At 38.1% G+C, this 20,724-nt stretch overlaps 1 protein-coding gene across 15 annotated transcripts in view; it reads left to right on the top strand.

Moving 5' to 3' along the window:
* Positions 1 to 20,724, top strand: part of HHLA2 (HHLA2 member of B7 family) — a 161,218-nt gene that overhangs the window by 346 nt on the left and 140,148 nt on the right. For 7 of the 15 annotated variants that reach the window (XM_067738964.1, XM_067738959.1, XM_067738955.1 and 4 more), the window contains exon 1: positions 124 to 461. The exons of the other annotated variants lie outside the window; for them this stretch is intronic. The gene's annotated coding sequence lies outside the window, so the exon portion shown is untranslated. Of the gene's footprint in view, positions 1 to 123; positions 462 to 20,724 lie in introns of those variants that run through there. 15 annotated transcript variants of the gene reach the window in all.

Genomic DNA, 20,724 nt, shown 5'->3' with positions numbered 1-20,724 from the left:
CTCATTCGGGAATGCTGTGTTTAACAATATATTGTAAGATTTGAAGTATTATAATTCTCCGCTGTTACTCCAGGGCTGGGAAAAGTTGTTGGTTGGGAGGGGGTGGGGAAGAAGAAAGGCTGAGGATAAGCAGAAAGGAGGCATGAGGAACGATTTGTTCTACCTCAGAAATAAGAACTCTAAACTCACATCCTGCTGCTTAATCTGTTGCAAGCCCATTACACGTAGTGTAAAGTTTGGGGGTTCCTTGTTCAAAATCAACAAAATAAAGGAGATAATCTTGAAAGGAATTTCCCTGCGCTATAACTCTTAAGTGTGGCTAAAGACAGAGTGTTAACTACTGTACTGCGCAGCTGTTGACCTGGAAAATACAAGAAAGGGCATAATTGACCACAGCTTTACAGTTGTCAAAAAGAGTTTGTGTATCAAGCAGATTTCCTACCAGCTACATAAAAAATGAGGTAAGTGGTGGATGCTGGAGGTTTCCTGGGAGAAGAAAATGTATGGCAAGAGGTTGAATGTATGTTTGTATTTATGTGATTTTTGATCTCTGATCTCCTGTATCTGCTACTAGAGAACATAGAAGAGGCCCATTTTTTGACAGAACTGAAGTTTAAAATTTATTTGTAGTATCTTTTTGTTAGAAAAATGGGCAGAAGAACACTTCTCATTTTAATATCAGTCTAGACCTAACTTGCTTTTGATACCAATAAAGGATCAAAGTGAAAAACCAGAAAGGCAAATACCTTTTTCTATTTACCAAAGAAAAGGAATATGTAAAATGACTGATTTATGTAGAAAATAACCCAAAGGGGAAGACCACTGAAAATTTTTTTAGATAAATGACATCATTTGCCTACTGCAGGTCATTAACAGCTGCTTTTAATAAAAACGAGTGGAAAATTTGGATTTGATTCTGCACCACTGCCGAACTGTTGTTTTTCTTTGCCTCCGTAGAACAGTGTTTCTCCCCCATACATACCAACAACAACCACCATACCTGTGGGTAAAGGGTACTGTGGTATGTCTATATAACTTTCAGAGAACAAGATAGATGCATAGCTTTTTAGGACTGAAAAAAAAAAAGTATAAGCTCAGTTATATGCTTTGAGGTCCTTGATTCATCCACAAGTAACCTGTGGCTTTTTAGATGACTCTCAGAACAGTGTCAGACTTTACAGGTAAATTGATTATAACCAAGGAGATGTTCACTTGAAATCAGGCTGCCTACATAAGATATTCTGACATTTTCAGAAAGTTATATATAACACTCAGAATGAAATAGTCAAACATTGTTTTTTGGCTGATGAGAAATCCTCCAACAACATATGTATTTTGATTGGGGGGAGAAAAAACCTTTCCCAGAATCTACCCATTTCCTTCCCAGGTACAATACTGATGCAGCCTGGCTTGAAACCAGTATGAATAATTATTTTCCCCTTTAACTGTGTGAAGAAGAAAAGATGAAATTAAAATATAAACTGTCCCCCAGTAACTGGCACAGAAGAAAATGAAAGAAACAAAGGAAAAACCAACTGTTCAACACTGCATATTTTCTCACAGAAAGAAAAGATGGGAAAGAACACTGAAATGTCATTTTATTTTTATAAGACCTAGGGATTATTTTTGCTGAAGTTTTGTTTACCCATAACAGTTTAACACTTCAAGAGGTCTTTTGCCTGATGGAGGTAGTTTCCTTCACATGTGTGAGAGTACACGCTCAAATCCTCTTCCAGCTTCCTCAGCCACCCAGGAGTTTTGGGGTACAGTTGTGTTAGTATTTTGGCAGGACTTGCTCACTGGTTGACTAAGGAGTTAAATAAGAGCTTGAAGAGAATGGAATGTTGAGACATGTGTATGCTTTCAAGAATCTTAAAGATTTATCCCTGGCTCTATGTGTTGACCACAATTGATAGCTGGGCTTCTAACTCTTTTATCTCTTGCAAACTATCTGTGAAATGATAGGAGGTAGTTTTTAGGGCCCTTAAGATATTTCTGTGAATGGATTAATCTCTGAAAACTAAAGAGCATCCCAATCAAAAGTGATTTAAGCTAAATAGATTTTCCTGGGAGATGCTGAGCAAGGCTAGGGGTGAAAAGGAGGCAGGTTCAAAGATGGAGGAAGGCTTTCCAGCTGCATCTCCTAATATAAGAAGTCCTTCAGGAAGACTGGGCAGACTTAAAGAACAAAGCTGCTTTGTGTTATAAATGGTCTAGTACCACCCATTTGGGATGTTAAAAACTTAGAAAACCACTAACTGAATAAAATTTCCTTAACCTGATAGAAAGTATTGGCCACAAATCTAGAAAGAAAAAAATGTTTAAATGTGAAGCATTAGAGGCAAAGCCTTTTAAAGTCAAGAACAAAGTGAAGACATCCACTCTTCAAAACTGTGCTAGAGATCAGAGCCAGTACAGTGAGACAAAAAATTAGTAAGTATTGCAGAAGAAAAAACTGTTGCAGGTAATATGATTAAGTGAAAAATCCAAGAGAATGTACAGACAAGCTATTAAGACAGTTCAGCAAGTTAGCCATATATAAGATCCAAACTAAAGAAAAAATATGTAAAAACCAAAAACCTCAAAAACAAACCATATATAGCACCCAGGAATAAGTCTATCATTATGATTACAGAGAAATTGTTAAAGTCATGGAAAATCCAAGTAGGGATACAATATTCATCAATGAGAAAAGTCAGTTATCTTTACCTAATCCATAAACAATTTCAAGTATAATTCCAAGAGGGCCTACACTGAAATTCATGTAAGAGTAAATTTAAAGAAGCAAGAGAAAGGAATCATATCAGGTAGTAAGTTCCCTAATAAAAGTATAACTTAAAATAATAGCATCACAGGAATAAATAGAGAATAGCCTGGAAACAGCTGAGAGTTTACATGGAAACTCAGTATATGACAAAGTTGGTGTTACCAACTAGTGGAGAAAGATGAACTGTTCAATAAATGCTATGGGTTATCCATATGGAAACAAAATTACATTTCTGAATTCCAGCACATAAATTCCATATGGATTGAAGACATAAATGTGAAATACTTGTAGGATGGTTAGAAGGAAGCAAAATAGAGTATCTTTAATCTCAATGTAAGGAAGGATTTCTTGAAGGAAATAAAGAACAAATTTTAAAGAAAAGAGAAACTCATCAAAATTTAAGAAATTAAATACAAATGAGGACTCCATAAACCATGAAGAAAGGAGATACTTGTGACCTATTTAATGTAATGGATTAGTTTCCAGGATACACAAAGATGATAGATCACTGTAAGGCCTCTGTGCCGTGTTGGAGGGTTTTAGATGCATTCTTCTAGGTCAGGATTTCTTGGCCTTAGCACTATTGACATTTTAGGCTAGATAATTCTTTGTTGTTGGGGGCTATGCTGTGCACTGTAGGATTTTAACAGCATCCCTGGCCTCTACCCACTAGATGCCAGTAGCACCCACCCATACTTGTAATAGCCAAAAATGTCTCTAGACTTTGCCAGCTGGCCCCTGGGTGACCATATGCCCTCTGGTTGAGAACCACTGCTCTAGAGACATGGGTTGAAGTAGCTAATGCCTATGTAAAAACCAGGAATGTAAAGGTAAATGAGTGACTGAGCGATGCGTGTATGTGTTATGGGGAGGGACTGTGGTGACCTAGAAAACTCATGAACCATCTCAAGGAGGGGACATTTTTGTCATGCAGGAATTCAGCTCAATTTTGTGATGTTTTATGATTTTGCAAGGATCTGAGCTTGGATTTATATGTCACTGTGAGATCCTAATGACTTTGAGGGTGACCTTTCTAACCCAGAAAATACTATTTCAGGGGCTACTTTAGTTGTTAAATGTATTTAATTTATTAATGCATTGAAGTTCAAAATGAGAAACCTTATTCTTTTATTTTGATATTCAAATCTTATTCAATTTGTAAATATAGTAAATTTGTTACAGTGGAGTTTAATGAGGGGATTTACAAAAATTCCTATAGAGGTTTTAAACTGTTCATAAGCTTATTATATTGTTTTAATATTATCTGACAAACTATTCTAGATACTATAAAATCTCCTGACTCTAAAAGTAAAAAGTGAGAGAGGAGGGAAATAAGTTCTATGAAATATTCCATTACTGGTTGTAAAGGTAGATTTTAATGTAAAACCAAAAGTCTAAATCAGTTACTCAACTGTGTATTATAAATGGGAATCACAAGTCAGTCTGTTTCTCTAACAGGCAGAACTTTCAAACATTAGATACTTAAGTATCTATAGGCACACATTATTCTTTAACATAATTATACTACTGTAGGTTTGACTTTCATCATTAGTTACCCACTTAAGAACTAATCATCATCCCAACCTTAACCTGTGAAATTTCACATCCAATGTTCCAAGAGATTCCTGGGCCAGAGGTCCAGGAGGTTATTGCCCAAAACACCAGTAGGACACACTCAGTCCTAGCTTGCTGTAATAAACTCCCTAACTTAGAAAGGGAAGTGAGTGGTTTTGTAACCCATTCTCCTGGATTTACTTAGTCTTTTAGTTCTTCTCTACTAAATGGAAGTCTTCTAACGCCTCCAAGATTATAGTTAACTGTTTCAGCTAACTTTGGCTCTCAAGGTAGATAAGTGCCATCAAGTTGCATTGTGTTATATGTATATCAAGGCTTTTCTTTGCTCCATGGTCTCATTTTCTTGGAGGAGAAACAAAGTGCATGGGTGAACTGAGTTCCATTTAATGCCTCTGTGTAGGTGATGGCGATGGTTATTGAAGGATTTCAAGTAGAGGCACCTGTGTCGTGGGAGGGGAAGTGGAAGGTGATTAAATTTGCATCTTAGAGTGTTCTGACAATATTGTAGAGAAGGGACTATGGAAAGATGAACATTGATTCAGAAGGCAATTCAAATAGTCAGGTGAGAGATGCTCCTGAACTGGGATGAGAAACAATTAGGATGGTGAGAAAATGATAGATATTCGGAAGGAGATTCAACAGAACATAGTAATGGGCACCATGATACGTTCTCTGGGACATGAATGGCACCATAAGGTGCCCCACTGTGGGGCAAAATGGCTGGTCTTTATACCCTTGTCTTCCTGGGTCATTGGCTGTGGGCTGTCCCAGACACCTCTGGGTGAGGTGGCCTCTATTATCAAGGGTAATTTTCTGGAAAAGGATGCAGCTGTGAACACTGAGTCCCCAATATTCATAGCAACTGGGGAATACATATATCAGCCTGGTGAAAAGGGATCTGGGCAGGCACTGGCAACTTTTACTACAACAGTTGACATTAAAATGCAACACTTCTGAATTTCTTATGTGGTTCTGAAGTAGTGAAGACGGTCTTAAGCTTTTGTTTTTAAAGAGTCTGCTAAAGATTGATCAGCTGTAGTATATACTGTCAGATGGCAAAATAGGTAACTCTGCAAATATTGAAACACTCATTCTAGTTTCTTGATAAAGTCCTATTCCATCATATACGTTAGTAACACTTAATTTGACACATGTTGGGTACTAACAAGAAAGATTGATTTTTCAGTTTTAAAGGTTAAATAGAAATAGGTTTATTCTTTAAGGTCTAGATTGAGAAGATTCAGTTTATTTATGGGACAGCATTTTTTTCCCTCAAGGAAAAATTAAATTCAAGACGGAGGGTAAATAATAAATGTCCTAAAATCTTTCTTAATGGGGGTCCCTAGAACCTAATAAAAGCAAAATCTGCTAGATGCCACACTTTGCATTGCAATACACAGTACACCAGGCTCTCTGATGGCCTGTTTTTCAAATGGTTATTGGCACCTTGTCTTGAGGTTTTGGAACCCATTGCTCAAACCATTACGTGGTAATCAAACATTAAATCCAAACACCTTATGTTTATTCCTAGCTATTTAGTGTGTTAGACCTGCGCGGTCTCCTAGGAGTTTCGACTCGCCCAGGAAACAACAAGAGTCGGAAGTCGATGCAAAACGCAAGAGGTTTATTGAAGGCCGGTGCACCGGGGTTCCTTGGTCCTCACGCAGGAGGTCGAAGAAGGAACCCTTTTGGGCGCGAATATGTCAGTTTTATAGGTTCCCACTTCCCCGTATGTAAATTATAGATTTGGTTGTGTTCTCCTGCTGATTGGTCCCGGCTTAGGCTCGGACCAGAGAGGGAACTTGTCCCCAGCTGCCTGATTGGTCTTTGACAGACACCTTTTTTACATTTTGTTATCTCCCTCCTTCTCGGAAGGGGGCCGGACATCCTGGAAATTCACCCATTGTCTAAGAAGCCCCTATTGTCTGGAGAGTTCTTAATCATTAGCTGGAACAATGTCCCTCGAGTCCCACAAGTGGAGATGATTTCCTACACCATACCTACATATTTTGCTTCATGAGTAGAACAGGTAATCCATTCTGCCTTTGCATCTAGTGAGATTTTGACGAGAGAATTTTTTTCTTTCTTTCTGGAGGTGTGAAGGAGAAAGCCCAGACTAATAGGTCCAGAGATCAGTATTTTGCTTTTGACAGCCACAGAGTATTTTCTAAATTTTTTTTCGCAGTAAATATTTGAGTACATACAATGTGTTAGGCACTATGCTTGGGCATGGTGATACAAAGACTTATGAGCCTCCTCTCTGTGCTCAAATAACTCATACTCTAGCACGGCATACATGTGTAAATTGGCAAGTGCAACCTAGGATATAGAAGAGTAGAGTGCATTCTTTTCTCGTACCCCTCCACAAGACAGTTGGTTGTGCCTCCTCTGTACCCCCATGGCCTGTGATACTTTCTCTCTCTGGAGTCCCATTTTTCTCCTATGCTCTGAAGGGTTGCGAAGTTTTAGGGGAAATTGGTAGGAGAATTCATATGATTGAGGTAGATCTCTTGCTTGGAGAGCTAAACTTCAGAATAAAGGTGATGGGTCCTCTCCTTTGTGTCTAGTATGGGGGACAATGCCCTTTAGCCTTTTGCTTAAGGGTGCAAGGGTGTATGAGCTGACTCTCTACCTAGGAACTTTAGCAAGGGGTCTGCCATTTAGAGTCAGGTATTTCCAGAATCTGGAGAAGAACATGCACCTATGTCCCATTCACTAAGAATTCGAATTGGAAAGTGTTTAAGTGCATTCCAAAGAACTCACCCCAATGTAGTCCTGAATCAAGAGCATAAACTAAAAATGCTTTTGACTTTCTAACAACTTATTTTCAGTATGTCTTTGTGCTTGATCTGCACACCCAATATACATTTCGAAAACTTGTAGCTACCGAGTTCCGAGGAATACTCATAAACTCTGTATAAAACTTTTCTTCCTTCTCTGCAGTACCCCAAGGCAGAGTATGGATTTGTCACAGTAACCTTCTGGGAGAGTAGACAGTTGTTATGGTACATACCCTGTGTGATTGTCTAAGCCCTCAGGAGGAAGGAGAGACCTTCCCCACAGCTCCCACATAGAGCAGGAGTTGCTGGTTTCCCAGAGAGCTGTGAAGAAAATTGCTAGCCATCTACCAGCCCATTCTTACCCTATTAATGTGAAAGATTTATACTTGGTCCATTTTCAGACTTCAGACTTTGAACAGACTTCTCCTTGCTTATTCTCATGCCTGTGAAGAAAAACTGTTTTTGTTTTTGTGGCTTTAAAATAAGATTTTCCCTCAGGTAGAACAACCCACCTCTAATTCTCTCAGTCTTCTTGACTATGATATATTCTTCTTCTTCCAGATGAACTCTAAAATGTATTCAGTGTGAAAATATGTACTCTTAGGATATTTTTTGTAATATTAAGTTTATCATCCAGGGATATAGCATATACTCTATTTGAATCTCTTATTGGGTTAAAAAGGTCTCTGAAAATCTGTTATATTTTCAATTTTTAAACTGACAGGTAATTTTAAAACAAACTGTTGCTGTTACGTTACTTACTTTTGCTAGTAGGTTAACACTGTTGAGTATGGAAACTCCATATTTTACTTTCTGAAGGCAAGGAAAGATTGTTATACTGCAGAAGGTTTGAATCTCCTCAGCTTCTTGGAGGAAGAATAATACTTCTGAAATGGGAAGCCAGAGCTTTTATATGTAAAATTAGAAATGCCCCAGAGGATCTTGCTCTTTCAAAAGGAACATGAAGTCCTTTCACAAAATAAAAAGGAAAAAGGTCTTTATTCTTGCTTGAAATACAATGACAGCTTCCTCCTGTTTTCCCAGCAGACCTAGTCCTCTTTCACACTTTGTCTACATTGTTCCCAGAGTAATCTTTCTAAAATGCAAATATGGACACATCACTGTCCTGCCTGACATCCGTACATGACCCTGCATTTGGGACAATGTCCGCACTTTTTAGCCTGCTATAGAAGCCTCTAGGGGCACATCCTGGGTTTGTGGGGCTTGAAGCTTATGCAATTCGGGGGTGGGGATCCTTCCTAATATAAAATTTTGAATTCAAAATGAGCCTCAGGGTCTTAGAAGGGGTAATACAAGGGGCAATTCTCCTTGAAACATAAATTTTACTAATTTCCTAGGGTATCTGCCTCTACTAAGGGAATTGTTTTATTATCTCAAATGAGTTGCAGTTACCAGGTTAATAAATCATGACTAAGGTAAAGTGTCCAATAAGCTAAAGTTGAAAACTTTTTCCTCTGCCCTTCTAGATTCTTTGGCTGAGGCTCTGTGAATTAGACTGAAAAGACAGATTAATGAGAGAAAAATAAACAGTTTATTAACGTGCAGTGAGCTCACATGCAGGAGAGAAACTCAGTGATGAGTAACTCATACGGGTGGTTAGAACTTGGGCTTATGTAGCATTTTAACAAAGAACAGTAAATGGTAGAGAAGAGACAAGACAAAGGAAAAGGGTTTTAAGCTTCCAAGGTAAATATATGGGGGAACCAATGGAAGATGAGGGTTGTTTTGGTAAAGCATGTTATGTAGATTCCTCTTAGCGCTGTCTCTGGCCTGGTAAGAGTCTCCAGTGATTTACGAATCTAAGTTTGTTTCAGGCAAATGGGGAGGGCAGAGCACATTTTTTTTTTTTTTTTTGGCGTCTGCTATTTCTCAACTGTCTTCAGCTCAAAATAATCCTTATGCTGAAGTGGCTTATTTTTGTGTGTCATATTCTGATCCCCTACAGACTTGAGATCTGACTAGAACTCAAGACCCAGTGGCTGCATATGGCCAGGATGGTTCTTCCTAAAATGAGACATATTTTGAGCCTTTTTAGAGTCACCACAATAAGGAAAATATTAAGCCCATAGTTTTCATACTAGGTTTATTTCAAATAGGTTCCAGTTCAACCCTTAAATTACTAAATTAAAGTTAGTTAAATTACTTCCCTCTGATTTGAGTTTGCAACTCTCTACACGGTAGTAACTAACTTCCTTCGCTAATCCTTGGCTACATGGTTGAAATATCTATTTTAACAGTCTTCTTGTCTGACTGAGCCACCAATCTTAATGATGTTTTAACAATGGCTGATTGGATCCTATATCTCTTCTGCCTTTGTCTGGCTTTGTAGTCAACACCACCAAAGTCGTGCTCTGATTAACTCTTCCTCACACCAGATGATGGTTCTGGTTTCTTTTCAGTTGAGACTGAGATGGTGGAATGATGAGAACGGCTACACATACTTTCATTGTTTCCTACCCCATGTGACCATCCTCTCTTCACTCAGTAAATTTGGTTCCTCCCTTTTCTTTCCTCTAGAGCCTCTTTTTAAAGATGGCAGTGATTTCTTATTCTTTAGGTGACTTTTCTCTAAAGCACTTGTGTTAGTTTGAGTCTTCCAAGAATCAGAGGCCAAAATGTGATTAGACATGCAATCTCATTTATTAAGCTATATACCTGGGATGGAAAATGGGAAGGGAGCTGGCAAAGGCTGGATCAACAGTCAGATCTTGGCGCAAGAGAGACCCAAGTGAAGAATAAAGGGAAGAAACTGTGTATGGAAGTGTTCGCTCCTCACTGCCATGCAGTCCAAGGACCTCAGTCAAAGCTGGCAGCCTTTTGTATCACCCTGTGTATGGGCAGGGTGAATATTCCTAGGTTTCTGCCAGAAGCTGAAGAGAACTTCCACGTGTATTGCTTCCTTCTTTGTGCAGGGAATTCGAGATACAGTGATTTGTCTTCTACTTTGGAGCATGTCCCAGCATACCTATGATCACTGGATTCTTAAAACTTCACTGAAGGGACTGGCACCTGAGAATTTGAACTCTCACCCTCTAGAGGGCATGCATTTTACCATGGCCTCCAGCCTACCAACCACCTGTTGTTCCTGCTCAGTCAGTATTATATCATGGATGTAATGGATAGGTGTGATGTTCTGTGACATGTCCTGAAGGTCTAGATCTCTTTGGACTATGACAAAGGACAGGAGAGTTAACATAGCCCTGAGGGAAAATTTTAAATGAATATTGTCGTCCATCCACGCAAATGCAAACTTCCTGGTTCTCTTTCCTGACTGGGATTGATTAGAATACATTCACTAGACTAATGGCTGGGTATGTGTACCTGATGCCATATTAATTTGCTCTATCAAGCATACCATGCCTGGTACGATAGCTACAATCTAGGATACGTCTTGGTTGACGTTGTGACAGTCTACAGTCATTCTCCAAGAGCTATCTGGCTTTTTGGAGGGGCCAGAGTATCAAATTAAATTGAGATATGATAGAACCCACCATTCCTGCATCCTTCTGATATTTATTTAATGCTGGTACTCATCTTTGCCACACCCCTCCATGGGATATGATAATGCTTTTTTTAAATTATTTTGGGAGGCAGTTTCAGAGGTTTCCATATGACTATCCCCACTATGACAGCTCTCACTCCAGAGGCCAGAGACAATGTGGAGATTACTCCACCTGCCAATTGTATCAACTTGAATCACACGTACAGGCACTCTATTGTCATGGTACATGCTTGCCATGGTGTAACAGAGTCCTTCCTCCTGGATCCCCAGCCCCTTCTTTAGTCAGAGGGTTACAGATGTGAACATCTGGTCTGGGAACTGAGTAAGCAATTGTGACTTTGTTGGTCAGTCACTTTCAGCATCCTGCTCCTCTGTTCTTTATTTGGTTGTAATATTAAGCAACACCCTTGTTAGCTGCCCACATGTTTTGCCTCTAGAGACACCATGCTCTGTTAACCATTTTTACAACTCCCAGCAGGTCAAGCAGCCTTGGCTGCCCTCTGGCCTTGCCAGTCATTATGATAATTACAGCCTCCTGGCTCCTGACAGACAAGTGCTGCCATCTGTCCTCTATTACTTAAAGCCCCTTCATCTCCATGGATGGTAACCAGCCTAGCTATGCAACTGCCTCTAGTATCAACATCCCTGGCTTGTAGAGGAAAGCCATCACAGAATTTCATAGTGGTACTGGTGCCCCTCTAACCAGTGCATTCCTGATGGTGTTGGTAAATGGAGTGCTCTTTGTGCCCTCCTACAGAGCTCGATCTTCTGGTGGGTCTTTTGGCCTTACATATCCATACCACATGCCCTCTTTCCTCAGCTACTTAATTCCTTCACTTGCCTTCTGTTAGGGTAACCTCTTTGAGAATTAGCTGGGCTTTTAGGAACTACCCCAGCTGCTAGTTTACCTACTCTCTGGGGTCCTTGCTAGGGTGTTAAATCCTGGGTCTTGATAAAGTGTCTCTAAGTCCATGAATTCTGGCTTATTCAAATGTACATTCTGTCCCCATTGATCAAGCACTGCAAAATCCACTTCCAGCAATAATTTCCTGGCTCCTACTAGTGTATCCCAGGTCATTCATATAATTCTTTAGGTGTATAGTCTCTTTGCTTCCTTATAAGGCCCAGCCCATCTTCAGCTGGGTTAAGCTGAGATTTAACCCTGTTTATTGTCCTGGCAGCCAAGACATATAGTAGGGGTAGCCCGTGTGTATATCACCTACTGCCTTGTCAGGGTGAAATTCTTGCTGTGCTGGGCTTGTTCTTACTGGGGAGGATTATGCTACCTCTGCAGTCCCAGAGGGTCTAGAAGGTTGCAGAATCAACATCCTCAGGACAACCACTCAGATGTCCCTATCCAGTTTCAGGGTTCTGGGTTTTCCCCACCAGGGCCCTGACCTTCACACAACTGACCTGCCTTGGCTGAGAATTAAAATGTTTCTTGAGCTCTGGAACTTTAATAATTAAGTCTTCAGCCTGCTGTTTAACTGTGTCTACCCTCCTAGCAAGAGACAGGCCTCTTAGTAAGCTACCACCAAGGCTTTCTGGCTCTTCTATTTAGTTTCTGAGTGATGTTTACAGCCCTCATCTCTCATTATCCTTCTGTAAAGTGTCAATGCAACTTAGCAGTAACCAGCCAACCCCTCTATCTTTGTAAGCATTGTTCCCCCCAATTTTTTTCAAATGCCAGTATCATCCCTACCTGTCGCAGCATTCACCTCCTGAACATTTTCCAGAGAGCATTTACCAAGGCCATCATGAATGCACTGGTGAGAGGTCACTAAAATCTAGCAATTTAGCCACTATCTTTTGCCAGAAAGTGTGTGATCCACCTACTAAGGAGGATGGTGTCCTCTGTCTGCCTGGTGGTGGGTAAGCCAGTACCAAACCCCCATCTTACTGTGTGTTTTTTCGGACCATTTCTGGTACTACTGGTGTTTGTCTGGGTCCTCTGAAATCAGACACCAAGACTGGGTTAAGTGTAAAAGGATTTTATTAGAGAAAATGCCTATATGAGAAAAAATGATGAGGGAGATGGAAAAGGCTGGAAGAGCAGTCAGACCGTGGGCAAGTCTGAATGTGAATGAGGAAGAGATGGAAGGAAGGTTGAGTGGAAGCATGCCATTACAGTCTAAGGAAGGCTCAGCAAGGCCGTCAAGGAAGTCCAGTCAAAATCGCCCATCCAAGGAGGTGCATGTCTCCTACAGAACTCAGTCATTGCCTGCAAGCAGCCCTTGGGTGTGTTGCCTCTGTCCAAACATGTAGTGGTTTTTCAGAGCACAGCTGTTGGAGCCTCTGGTCAATTCTGCTCATTCTCATGACCCCCACAGCTTAATCAGTGTTCTAGTTACCATTTTTGCATCACAACATACACCAAAATTTTGCAGCTCAAAACACCATTCTATTATATTTATAGTGTTAAAGAAAAAACAAAATGGAGGCCATAGTTTGAATATACCCCTAAATCAAACACTCATATCACATAACCAAAATAAGCTGTGCTGATTTCCCTGAAATGCTGACTCTGACCTTAAACAAATCTTAAGCTTTCTTCATGTCTGTGTGACCTTACAGCTTCCTAGCCAATAAGCTACAAATTAGTAAACTTATACAGTGCTATTACCCTAAAAGGAATGTAAGTTTCTAGTAACCAGTCACAATAGAAAACAATCTACAGTTGACCCTTGAATAACATGGGTTTGAACAGTTTGGGCCCACTTATATGTGTATTTTTTCAATAGTAAATCCTATAGTACTACATGATCTGCAGTTGGTTGAATCCAAGGATGCTGAACTGTGCTGGAGGTTGGTGTTCCTAACCCTAGGGTGGTTCAAGGGTCAACTGAACTCTTTCATTCATTCGTTGTAAATTGAGGTGTAACTGCTGAGACCTGAGCTTCGTGTTACTTTTGGTTTTGAAGTCTCCCTGTTGCAAAAGGTTTGTCTCTTGCTCAATAAAATATTTATATCAAGTAATGCTCTCTGAATTTTCTTTTGAGAATAGATTGGTCCAGAAACTCAAACAGAGCATAACAAGCATGTCTTATCTTTGCTCTGTGATGTTTGAGGCCTCAGCTAGGAAGACTGGAAGGCTAGGGCGACTCCATGGCTGAGGACTGGGTTCCTCCGAAGGCAAATTCACTCATGACAGGCGCCTCGACTGGGATGGTGTGACGATTAGGATGTCCAATAAGAGTTCGTACACATGGCTTCTCCATGTGGCTTGGCTTTCTTACAACATGATGATCTCAGGGTAGTCAGAGTTAAGAGTTTTCTTTTCTCCCTCATCTGAATTAAATCCAGGTTGATGAAAACCAGGAATTATCCAAATAAACAAACTACAGGGAGCTATTTCAAGATTCTTCCTTTTTCTGAGGTGGTTGATAAACATTTCAACTGTAGTCTGATATTTAATTCCAAAATAATAAAATCCTAACTTGCTTCCTGAAATGGCCTTTCTAAACTGGGAATTAGGGAAGAGTTCTCATCCAAAGGTAATTAAATGGCCTTAATAGGTAACTAATGACTTCTTAAGGACCTTCTCAGTGTATTCAAGTGCAGTGTTTACCACAGTAAGAAAACTATAAGAGAACTGGGAAGAATGACAGGACTTTGTCCTGAAGGACATATATCTTATATCTCCCTTTAAAAATATTACCAAAAAGTAAATGACAAATGTTAGATAATAAAATGGATTAAAGTATTTAATCTCTCTCTGCACAGTGGTTAAAATGCAAAGTAACAGAAGAAGCAAGAGGGAAATAAATGAGACCAACCAAAATACATCTTATGGCTGACTGTCAAATTAGCCCTGAGTTTGTTTAATCTCTATGTGATTTATACATGAAGAGCTAGCTAATTTGTGATATTGTTTGGAGAACTCAGAGGTATCAGAGTGAAGGCAGTTTTTCCAAACTAAAATGAGTTGGGAAGATAAGAAAATCCACCATTTAAAATAAATTGGCTTAGGGACTAGCAAAACTCAGTACAAAGCTCTATCACTAATGAAATCCTTATTGAAAACTTAGCTTTGACCTATCGCTAAATTTAAAATTCTTATTTTAGTCTTGTGTAGCAATAGATATCATTTATTTATAAATTTGATTTTGCCTGTGACAATTTGCATAGGCTGGTAACTTAAGAAATCTACACAATTTTAAAGAGAAAACAAACATCTACTGAAATTAGAAAAACAGTTTTCCTACCAGTCCATGCTTTTCATTATGTATTTGATAAAGCAATAGGTTTACCTTGAGTTGTACAGAATCTAATTTTTGGACTTGGGCCTGTCTTTCTCGAAGATTGGTAGGATTACACCTTTATCTTTATTATATTCCCTTTGTTTTTGTAGTCAGACTAGCATAGAAAAAAGTGGGTTGCTTTCTCCATGGTCTCTCTGGCTCACTTCTGATCAAAGAGAGAATATTTATTTAGAAATGGGGGGTAGTTCTTTTCATTTGTTTTAGCATAAACTACTGGGTTTTGAAAGCTTAAAATAATAATGAAAAATACCATGAATCCAGAAAGATCTGTTTGGGTAGTTATATCCTGATTAGAGATCAATTCTAAGTGTCTTGGAGAGAGGGGAAGTAGGGCACCTATGTTTGACATTAATTAAGGCTACAAAACTAGAGAGGAGATTCTTTTAGTCTGAGAAATTAATTGAATTTATCTGAGTCTTAAGATAATCTTTCAATATACATCAATAAAACATGTATTTTATAATACCAATTTGTCATTGGCAGTTTCTGGCTATAAAGTCAAGGTAATTAAGGATTAACATTTTAGATTACAAAAGTAACATTTGTTGAGAGTCTTCTTAAATATTTAGGGTTGGCGACCCTAATCTGCTAAAAACTAGTTCACTGAGCAGCAGTTATGCTGCTGCCATGCAGATGCCTATCCCCAACCAATAAGAATGTTTTGATTTACTGCATTTGAAGGCGCCTGTACATGTACATGGTTAAAATCTCTACAGTTGAATCTGAAATGCAGCTAGTAGCTATATCATCCTCTTGGGAAAGTAACGTTACTGCTTCTATCTTGCATCATGTTGCTGTGGATTAAAATGCGGAACTCCCTCCCTTTTCATGAAATACCGCTTGTTGGATTAACTACACTACCCTGTGACATTTTGTGATGTGAAGTTTCCTCCCTCAGTTATCACTTTGCTGTATCCATCTTGGGCTTCAACTTTCTATCAATATTGTTCTACCATACAATAAAGATTTTTTCTCCTTTATAAAGAAGAAACACAATCAAAATTAAGCAGTTCTGCCTCTTTTCACTGGATGATTTTTTAATCCTATTCTTCAAGTAGTAGGGTCTATCCTGTCTTTATTGCTTTTTCTTTTGAAAACTTAATTTCAACTTCCTGTTGCAGTCCTTTCTTGTTTTTTGATTATATGCCTGTTCCCTGAAACTATAATTTGGGTTGTTGAATTTATGTATATGTTTCCCTTTTTTCTTTCCTCTGTCACTTCCTAAATGATTCCAGAGTTTAGTTTGAGCCTCCGTTGCAGGCCTGAACTGTCTTTCACAATAATAGACTGTCTGGCATTTGAATGCTCTAACTGCTTTGAAATAAACCTTCCCAATATCTGGTGTACTTTTCACAATGTACTTGACATTCTTTTCGTTGATTGTAATAGATTCTGAGGTGTTTTCACTTTCTTCCAAAGTTTCTATTACTTCTACTTTAAAAAGCATAATATACGTTGATCAGAGTGAAACTAATTCAAGTGGAACAAATACTTAACTTCCAAAAAAGCATCTTCTTAAGAATCCTGCTTCATTCCTCTCAGAAGGATTTGTCACGCAAATCAAGAATTTTATAGTACAAATTTCCCCCACTACCTGAAAGTAGAGCATTCCTATTAAACTTTTCGTAGGCCGAAATGGTGGAAAGCAAAGAAGCAATTATCTTAGGACACATTTTGCTAACGGATGCACAAAGTAAATCAAGATAAAGCACAGATGCTCACAGAAACAGTTCAAAGCTATGGCAGCTTGATGCTGAGATTCTGAGTGTAGTTCCTGGGGAAGGAGTTTAGCGGGGCCACTCTCACTGCTTGAGGCACACACTGCCTTTATAACAGCCCCCTGCAAAACAAATGCTGAATGTAATTTTTGCTTTTTGCCTTTTTTTTGTAAAACCCAAAATCCTCTTTGGATTTCCTTCCATTAGCGAAAACAGGTACTAATGTGGGTAATTTATAAAAATGAAGTGGCGTAAAGCAAACTTTCAAAAAGGGGGGTGGTACCTGTATATTCTTTTTCTTAATATCCCCTCTATAGGAAGCATTCCTTTATCAATAGCCAACTTAGACAAAGTTTTATGTAACTAGAATTTTTCTGTTAGTTTTTACAGTAGAAAAAAATTGGAATCAACTAACGTGTCCGTTGGTACATAGTTAATATTCCATTGTATATATAGGCGCTAATTTAGGCAACATTGAAAAAGATGTTTTAAGATATTGGATGACGTGGAAAAATATGCATGCAATCAAAAAGTAGATTTGAAAATGGTATATAAGCAGCATAATATCAGTGTTCTAAAAATATATGCATATAAAAATAAGGTTAGTCATGTTATTCTGTAACGATGATTGCATTATCTGTGTTTCTTTTTTAATTTTTCCAGTCTCTGTAATCATACACTCTTTAAAAATAAGGAAAATTTACTAGACAGTTTTTTAAAAAATCACATATACACTTCTGTTAACACATGTTTGCTTAGTTGGCGTTCTATGTCTCTTTTATATGTTGTTTTATAATCTAATAATCCCTTGTCAAGTTTAATACAGGGACAGGGAAACAGTTGCTTGCTAAACAATTGTTCTGATTCTTTCTCCTTCATGATAGCTAACGTTTGAGTACTTACTGTGTGGTTAGACACAGTGCCAAGGGTTTTAAGTATACAGTGTTTTATGTATCTAATTTAGACACTACCTTGCTTAAGCCTCAAAAGGAATCTAGTGTTTTATAGATTAGGACACTGAAGGTCAGACTGTCTAAGGTCACACAGCTGATATGTGGTAAGCTATATCTCATCCAAGGACTCTAATGACAAAGCCCATAGTCTTTCCACTACAAAGTGAACATTACCATGCTTTGTCCAGAGTACGTGGGTAATATAGCAGCCTCTAACAGAATTATTTGGATATACAATAAAGCTTCTCCATTGCCCTGATTCTCAGTTAGATTTTTTAATTGAATTAAACTTTTAAGATAATCGTAGATTCACATGCAGTCATAAGAAATAATCCAGAGAGATCCTTTGTCCCCTTTTCCTAGTATACTCCAATGGCATCGTCTTGCAAAACTATGTGCAATAGCATCAGGATATTGACATTGACATAGTCAAGATACATCACCACAGGGATCTCTCATGTTGAACTTTTGTAGCCATATCCACCTCCCTCGCACCTCACTTAACCACTAGCATCTGCAAAACTGTTCTCTGTTTACATAATTTGTCATTTAAAGAATGTTACTTAAATAGAATCAAACAATATGTAGCCTTTTGGAGCTGGTTATTTAAACTCAGCATAATTCTCTGGAGATTCATCCTCGTTGTTGTATGGTTCAACAACTATGTATAGTTGGTACTTTTTTTTTTTTTCTGAGTAGTTTTCTATGGTATAGATGTACCACAGTTTGTTTAACCATTCGCGCATTGAAGGATAGCTGTGTTGTTTCCAATTTTTGACTATTACAAATGGAACTGCTCTGAATATTACAGGTTTTTGTGTGAACATAAGTTTTCATTTCTCTGGGATAAATGCTCAGGGGTGCATTTGTTGAGTTGTATGGTAGTTGCATGTTTAGTTTTTAAAGAAATTGCCATGATGTTTTCTGGACTGACTGTGCCGTTTTGCATTCCCCTCAGCAATGTATGAGTGATGCAGTTTCTCCACATCCTCACTAGTGTTTGGGGTTGTCATTACTTTTAAAACATTTTAATTATCATTTAAAATTTTTTATCATTTTTATTTAATTTTTTAATTAAAATTTTTTGTGATAGTTGTGTAGTGATTATCTCACTGTAGTTTTAATTTGCATTTCCCTAATGTCTAGTGATGCTGAACATCTTTTCATGTGCTTATTTGCTATCTAAATATCTTCTTAGGTACAATGTCTCCTCGTGCCTTTTGTCTATTTTCTTTTGGATTCTTTGTTTTTTTACTTTTGAGCTTTGGAAGTGCTTCATATACTTTAGATACTAGTTCTTTACCAGATATGTGGCTTACAAATATTTTCTCTCAATCTATAGTTTTCCTTTTCATTCTCCTAACAAGGTCTTTCACAAAGTAAAAGTTTAAATTTTTGATGATGTCAAGTTTATAAGTATGATTATGGATCATACTTTTAGTGTCAAATCTCAGAAATTTTGCCCAGCTCTGGTCACTAAAGATTTTCTCTTATTTTTTTTTTTTCTAAAAGTTTCACAGTCTTACCTTTTATTCTTAAGTTCGGGCTGATTTTCTGCGTCAGTCCTAGAATCAACTATTCTAGCCTACAAATCAAAGAAGTATGTGTTATGCTAACTCATACACTAAAACTTGCATGTACATATCTAGAAATATTTTTATATGTAACCATCTATATCTATAGTTAAGCTAAACTTGAGTTTATATTGATGTCTCAGACTCTAATCTATTACCATATGGATCACTCTAGCTTCCTTCCCTTGCTTATCTGTAAATTCCCAACAGTGAGAAAACTGACTCCTATCATCTGCCATCTATTTACTTAATTGCTCAGCTCCAATGTACATATATAGTGGTGTCAGAATTGTTAACCTGTACCCCAGTGGGAACAACTTTATCAATGAGAGTACAGTGCTTACGTACAATTTTCTTTTGTTAGAGACTCCACTCATTTCCAGAGTTACTTTGCTCAGCACCTTTCCCCCACTTTCCACCTTTTCAGTAAAGTTGTTTCATACATTTGTAGTACAATTAGATTGTTTTGTCACAGTTTGCATTCCATCCTAGAATCCCCTGAGCTCCTGAATGATTTTTTAAAATTTGCATGTATTAAGGTGTACTCTTTGTGCTATGGAATTCTGTGGGTTTTGAAAAATGCATAATTTAATGTATCCACAATTATGTTATCATACAGAATGTATGCCTTAAAAATATCCCCCATGATTCACCTATTCAACCTCCCTCTTACCCCTCCTTCTTAGAAAACACTGATCTTTTTACAGTCTCTACAGTTATACTTTTCCAGAATGTCACATAATTGTACAGTATACTGCCTTTTCAGACTGGCTTCTCTCACTTTGTATTATGCATTTAAAATGGTACTGGCACAAAAACAGAAATAGAGATCAATGGAACAGGATAGAAAGCCCAGAGATAAACCCACGCACATATGGTCACCTTATCTTTGATAAAGGAGGCAAGAATATACAGTGGAGAAAAGACAGCCTCTTCAATAAGTGGTGCTGGGAAAACTGGACAGGTACATGTAAAAGTATGAGATTAGAACACTCCCTAACACCATACACAAAAATAAGCTCAAAATGGATTAAAGACCTAAATGTAAGGCCAGAAACTATCAAACTCTTAGAGCAAAGCATAGGCAGAACACTCTATTACATAAATCACAGCAAGATCCTTTTTGACCCACCTCCTAGAGAAATGGAAATAAAAACAAAAATAAACAGATGGGACCTAATGAAACTTCAAAGCTTTTGCACAGCAAAGGAACCATAAACAAGACCAAAAGACAACCCTCAGAATGGGAGAAAATATTTGCAAATGAAGCAACTGACAAAGGATTAATCTCCTAAATTTACAAGCAGCTCATGCAGCTCAATAACAAAAAAACAACCCAATCCAAAAATGGGCAGAAGACCTAAATAGACATTTCTCCAAAGAAGATATACAGATTGCCAACAAACACATGAAAGAATGCTCAACATCATTAATCATTAGAGAAATGCAAATCAAAACTACAATGAGATATCATCTCACACTGGTCAGAATGGCCATCATCAAAAAATCTAGAAACAGTAAATGCTGGAGAGGGTGTGGAGAAAAGGGAACACTCTTGCACTGCTGGTGGAA

Source organism: Pseudorca crassidens, chromosome 5 (assembly GCF_039906515.1).
Source record: "Pseudorca crassidens isolate mPseCra1 chromosome 5, mPseCra1.hap1, whole genome shotgun sequence".
NCBI classification, from domain to species: Eukaryota; Metazoa; Chordata; class Mammalia; order Artiodactyla; family Delphinidae; genus Pseudorca; species Pseudorca crassidens.
The sequence above is the reverse complement of the archived record's forward strand: the minus strand, read 5'-3'. Positions and strand labels throughout refer to the sequence as shown.